The sequence below is a fragment of the Lygodium microphyllum genome, chromosome 23 (genome assembly GCF_053477565.2).
Source record: "Lygodium microphyllum isolate KBCC chromosome 23, Lygodium_microphyllum_v1.1.10, whole genome shotgun sequence".
In the NCBI taxonomy this organism is placed as follows: domain Eukaryota; kingdom Viridiplantae; phylum Streptophyta; class Polypodiopsida; order Schizaeales; family Lygodiaceae; genus Lygodium; species Lygodium microphyllum.
This window is the reverse complement of record NC_141157.1, coordinates 19,207,199-19,213,917: the sequence shown is the minus strand read 5'-3', so window position 1 is coordinate 19,213,917 and position 6,719 is coordinate 19,207,199. Positions and strand designations below refer to the sequence as shown.

General features: G+C 41.8%; 1 non-coding gene across 1 annotated transcript; it reads left to right on the top strand.

Annotated features, from left to right (window-relative positions):
* Positions 1-885: 885 nt before the first annotated feature.
* Positions 886-1,047, top strand: LOC148015939 (U1 spliceosomal RNA). Its single transcript, XR_015688248.1, has one exon. It is a non-coding gene; the product is annotated as a U1 spliceosomal RNA (small nuclear RNA).
* The last annotated feature ends 5,672 nt before the right edge of the window (positions 1,048-6,719 follow it).

Sequence of the window (6,719 nt, the reverse complement as noted above, 5' to 3'; positions counted from 1 at the left end):
TGCACCCTCGGAAAGGATCAATTCATAATGGGTGCCTAAAACCATGCGCACCTACTTATTTTTTCAAGAGAATTGATGTATGAAGTACAATGGCCATCTCTCACTTAGACTCTCGCATGTATTATGAATGCTGAGATTCGCTTGTAGTGAGTGTATGTGGCTTCCAAGCTTGAAGGAGGAGGCCTTTGTGAAGCTCCATGACCCTTGAGTGTATTCCTTTCATTCTTAACCCTCTATGGCCTTTGCATGCAAGAAGGAAGCATGAGCTTAGGCACGAGAGAGTGCTCAAGAGAAGGAAGAACAAAGCTTCACCCATTCAGTTTCTCACACACACACACACACACACACACTCTCTCTCTCTCTCTCTCTCACACACACACACACAACACTTTCACTCTCACTCTCCCAATTGAAAGCAAGAGTTCAAAATTTGTACGCAGATGAAAAGTCTATTCTATTCTTTCTCATCCTTTAAATTAAAAAATATTAAGGGTTTCCCCATCCCCCTTAGGCATCCTACCCATTTTGTGGTTCTTTTTAGTTGGTCATGGACCTTTTTACATGCAAGTAAGCTTTACCAGGGGCGCTAGCTTGGCGTGACCGGTTAAGCACCATCCCGAACGTTACGAGGTAAGTGAGGTAACCTTGGTACCCCTGTAATACCAATGAAATGCGAGAAGGGGGAATTTGTAAGAAAAAAGGGAGTTTGGAAAGGAGGAGACTTTTGGTGAATATCAAATTCGAGGAGAGCTCTGCTGCGTTTACGTTGGCGTTTTCGTCCCTTAGGTATAGCCTGCAGCGTGTGGTCGTGAATGGGGTGCTTGCTGGGAGGGAGGCAGCGGGGGGTACCTACTACTTAAGGCGAAGCCTGGCGGGGAGAGCAGCATACTTACCTGGGCGGGGTCTATCGGTGATCAGGAAGGCCGATGGCCTAGGGTCGGCCTCTCCATTGCACTGCGGACGGGCCGCACCCTAGCATCTCCCCTGAGTGGGAGAGTGCACGTCATAATTTGTGGCAGCGGGGGCTCGCGTTCGCGCGGCCCCTATTCAGAGCGAAGACCTAACCTGCAGACCCATTCCCGCTGCAAGCGTCGCGCTCGGATCGCCTTCCAATCTTCGTCGTCGGTGCAATGCTGAGAGAGAAAAGGTCCCATGCTCGCTCTGGCAGCGCATGGCAAGGCTCGTTCCGTCGGGGGAGAGCGGGATCTCCAACGACCCCTTCTGTCCTTCAACTGCTCCGGTGCCGGTTTAAGCGGACGCATTGGCCTGATAGGCGGCAGGCCCCGCGCTGGACGCCGCAGCACAGATCCGCTCCGTAGCTTTGATCCTGCTGGCCCGGCCTGCCGCAGGGGGCTTGCACGGACCGGACCGCAATCGGAATCTCGACGACTATCGGACTCACGTGGGTGTTCGCGGACACGCTTGGATGGGGGCGGGAGGCCGGCGTCTATTTTGGCGCGATCAAAGCTCGAAATTGTTGCTTGCTGCTGGTGGCTCCGGCGCCATGGATTCTGATGGAGAGGTCAGTCAGCACTGATCTTTCGGTCTCTATCCTTCCTTCTAGGCTTGTGCTGCCAGGTCCTGCTCCGACCACACACACACACACGGCACTTGCTTGGTTTGTGCCAAGGGAGGATGAGATGACCTCATGGTCTCCCTCGATGATTACATACCATGTGGTGGAAACAGGCAGGCCTCTCCTGCCCAGCTCCCGAGTTTCTCCCTCGATACGTCGAGGGTGCACCGTGACAAGGGTTCTAAGCAACAAGGAAAAAAATGTGTGAAGGCTCCAGACGTAACAAAGTGGAAGAGGCACCAATCGCATAGCATGCAAACTGGTTCACACAGACAGTGCACGCAAGGCATGTATGTGCAACGACAGCAATTTCAGGGGCATTTGAAGTCGGAAATTTTAGTTCTGCGCAAGGCCAGGGAATCAGCAGAGCTCCCATGACATTCATTGAATGAATGCCTGAAGCCGCAGCTCTCTACTGGAGAAGCTTGTGCGGATTTTGGCCGCCATGGTAGTTCAAACTGTAGATTGATAACGGTGCATGTATGGGTTAACCTTCCTATACTTTGTAGTGTAACTGGAGCTGTAGGCCCCAAGATGGCCCCGGCTAATGACAGAACTATAGTCCTGGGCATTGTGGTGATATGGTGGACAGGTCGCACTAGAATCCAGACTAGAGGCAAAGAGTTAATACCACTAGCATTCGAAAGGTACTTTCAAAGCTGTGAATATTGAGCCTAGAGGCAAAGAGTTAATACCACTAGCATATCCGAGGGACAAACTTATTGTCCTCGATGCTCTCTTTGACGAAGGTGTCGATTTCAATATCATGAACTAAAATTGGCCAACCCAACCTTGTCCTGAGAAATGCGGCAACGAATCCTTGTGGGGGAGCTCAACGTTCCCTTCTGCGCAAACGAAACATCATCTCGATAATCAAAACTCGGAAGCGTGCCGATCGCGTATAGATGCTTTCCAATCGTGAAGGTGTCGAAGAGGAAGTCCTACTTTGAAGACTTTTCAAGAATGGGACTAAATTTGATGACCATTATATTAAGAACAATCAATGGATGCACTTGATTCTATTGAACATGGAGACTTTCATTGCAAGCAATTACACAACTCCCGCGAAAAGTGCAATAACCTAGCCTTTGAATCATATTAAAAACTAGTGACAGGAGGAAGAACGTGAGAGGAGCAAGAATGTGCTCAAGTAAAGCTCAAAATAAAAAGAATAAACCACTTATTAATAATGACTCTTTTTAGTATAAGCAACACAATTAACATTGTTACAAGCGCTACAAGATACGCACATAGGGAGCTCGACTCACCTACGGTTAGACACGTCTCCCTGAGTCACTTGCACTTCTCTCTCTTTTTCATTCACCTTAATGCCGCCGAGCTAACCACACAAAAGCAAGGTAGAAAAGACACGTAAGAAATAGTCCAATTATTTGAACTAACACTTGCTATTGAAATTGCTAGAGACCTAATCCTTCAAAAAGCAGTTAGTCGAATTCAACACTTCTAATTGACCTATTTATAACATCTCCCTATTATCCTCTTCAGGAACTTTCTTCGCTCATCAAGGACAATCCTTTCCATTTTTGTTGTCTAAATTTCCTTGTTTTATCAATATCCTCTTCAGGAACTTTCTCTGCTCATCAAGGTCAAGCCTTTCCATTTTTATTGGCTAAATTTCCTTGTTTTATCAACTTTGTCAGTAAGAACCAATGGAGAGAGACGTCTTACTTAAACATGCAAATGGGTCCACATAGTATTTTCACAATAACCTTTTTTGATGGTTTAGGTTCTAAATTGTAGGACAATACTCCTAGCTCTCTTCGAGTTCAACGCATTTAGCAAGCCATCAATATATGCCATGTGCACGAAAGTGGAAGACTATTGCTCCCCCTATGAAGCAAATCACGTGAAGCTGTCATTAGAGGTATAGAAGTTGCAAAGAAATCTGAACCACTACCTATTCAACCATCAACAATGACTCTTCTGCCTTTTGCAGTATCCAATTCAATAGACTTTCAAGTTTTATCCAAGAAAAAGGGACTCTCAGTCAAGGATACACCAACAATTTTCAATATAGCTTTGTCATCATCGATGACGCCAAGTAGTGAGTACCAATAAGCATACTTCATCATTAGTAACTACCATCCCCCCTTCTAAAACCACTGTTCCTAGCATTCCACACCTATGGTGCAAGTTGAAGCATGCTTTCAATAATTGTGTGTACCGAGGCACTATTACTTATATAGAAGGTGGGATAGTGTTAACCTCAAAGAGTAAAGAAGCATGCAAGTTAGTATCTAAATTAGTTCGATGAGGATTTTTCTTTTTGAGTTGGATAATGTTATCGCAATGTGCAACTACAATGTATTCAAATAACTAATTCTTGTGGTTGTATATTTATTTTTGTGACATTATTTGAGAGCCAAGCTCTCACTCGTGAAAATTGTAACATATCACGAAATGAGTTAGGAATAATGTTTTTTTTTCTTTGTCCTATTGGGGTCCTTTCCCTACCTACCCATCCTATTACACCCTACCTCTTGGATGTACCCTTTTTTATTTCAACGGTTTCTTATTTTTCAATTCTTCCATGTGAACGCATCCTTGCTTAACCAAAATTGGAATATGATATCATGAGTTTATTTATCACTTTGAACAATTAGTTTTCCCTTTTTACAACCCTCGATTTTGAGGTAAGATTCAGTTGTTATTGATTTTTGAAGGATTTACACATTTTTGAACGATCTTTATCATCTTGTGATGCATTCCATCATGCCCCTCTGTGGTTTGACACGTGCTTCCAACATTCCCTTCACCCTCATCACGGCAAATGTTTTTATCCCTCACCCCACACCCACCCTTGCTTGGGCCATGCGATGTGGGGAGGAGCACATTTTGTTGTATTTCTTCTTTTTTAAATTGCTTCATTCCATCCCCACACCTAACCCCACCTAGGCCCTTTTTCCAACCCCCCTACTAAGCCCCCCTTCCTCCACTCCTTGTAAGGCCCTCTTTCCTGTGCTTAAACCCTCTCACCATCAGAAAAGACATGAAGACATCAAAACAAATCCATCGAACCTTGTAGACACACATGTTGCAGAATCTGTTTCCACGCAAGCTGGTGCATGCTACGCCTTATATTTATGTTTGCTCTTGTTCGTGCATGGGCATTGGATTTTCATGCTCTCGCATCTATGGGGCTTTCTTGCTACCGTTCACACACGAGGACACATGTGTCATCTTGTCTATGCCGTGGAGCTACTTTCACATGCAGCCAGTTTGGGTAGACATCTTTTTGTAAAAAAACAAAGTTTTCAAAGTCGAAAAGAAACAAAAATATTTAAAAATACAAAACATCTCTTTATTTAAAAAAAATCATTAAAATGCAAACAAATAGACTCATGATGAATAAAATTTTTCTTAAATTTAAAATTTGAAATTCACATAAAATTTTTTAAAAGCCTAATTAAAATTTGAAACATATAATAAAATCATTAAAAATTTGATAAAAATCTCAAAAAACCATAAAAATAAAAAAAAACTTTAATATATTTACTTATTTTTCCATTTGAAAATACAACAAAAATAGAAATCCTACTTAAAATGGTCATAAAAATATTAAAAAATCAAAATAAAATAAAATAAACCAAAAAATAAAAATTCACTTACACATTCATACATGTGTCTCTATATTATTTTCTATTTTGGATAATTATGATTAGTCAAGGCCTTTTATTTATTATTATACAGGAGGTTGACTAGTTGCTAGTCACCTATGTGTTTAATTTTTAATGGATTTTTAAAGATGTCATGAAATTCGAGGAGTTGTGTCCCTTCCATTATTGTTCCATTAGAGCCTGCAGATGTCCCACACATTGCTAGGTTCTTTTTCCCCCCCTTCTCCATGTGCACCCTCAAACACAATTAAATTGTAAATAAAATTAAAGCAACATGCATCACAAAATGAATACAAGACATCCCATACTTTTTAATTAAAATCAACTAGACCATTAATTTGTAAAAATGATCCCCGCCATTGCATGAGCACATTGCAGCATAACTCCATATAATTTTGTAAATTAAAAATAAACCCTTGTTGTCACATATGCATGCACAAACACGCTACAAACACATTAAATTGTAATAGAAAAACCCCCCACCATCACACGTGTGTGCTTTGCGCTAAAGATCATATAAATATAACAATGGACTGTAGTTTAGAGACCCTTATTGAGTTAGAGTCTAAGTGGGGTTGGATTGTGAACTTTGATTCACCTTGAAAGTGGTGAATTAAAATGAATTGCTATCTAGACATGCTATTATTTGACCTAGTGGACATATACTAGAATGATGTAGAATGGCTCCCAAAATCCTTTGAGAGAAACTTATCTCAAATTTTGTCCGAATCTTTAAGGGAGAATAAAACAATGAAGATGTTATGCCCATCAGCGCTTTGCAGTGTGCAAAGCACTGAAAGATAAACTCATGAGAAGATCTATAGGGTTATCATACATATATGAACCTTGATAAGTTCAGTTTGCTTGTCCTTAAGCATGTCCCTAATGATAATGTGCTTTATCTTTGCATGAAAGACAAGATTCTATGTCAATTGGATGGCACTCTGACTATCACAATGCAAGTCAACATACTTAGCCTCAATGGTAGATTACATCAACTACAGAGGGGCTTGCAATCCACAAATCTTATAGGGTTTGGACAATTTGGAGAGATGTGACTTTTTGCTCGGTATTTATAGCATTACACTTTGGATATTTTTCCACCACTATCTTCCTTTATAACTTTGGGAGGGGAACCTCCTTGGACTGAAAGAAGGACCAAACCCTTTGGGCTTTAGGCCAATGTCTTGGGTTGTCATCTTGGATTCGAGTAGGTTAAACCTTGCTTCCTCATCTTTCTTCCTTTTGTCATGCATCTCTTTTAGAAAGGAGATGTCCTATGTGTGGTTCTTTCTTATGCAATAAGAGCAGAAGGCTTCAAGGGTGGTTGGCTTTGGGCACATTCAGTGGTTAAGTGTCTCGCTTGATGGCACTTTCCACACTGAGTGTTTGTTTGCATGACATCTCTTCCTACTCTTGCAGTGTTTGATAGGCTGACAGTAAGTGACTAGAATTGTTCTATAATCACATTAATCAACTCCTTCTTGATGTTTGTAATTCAATCA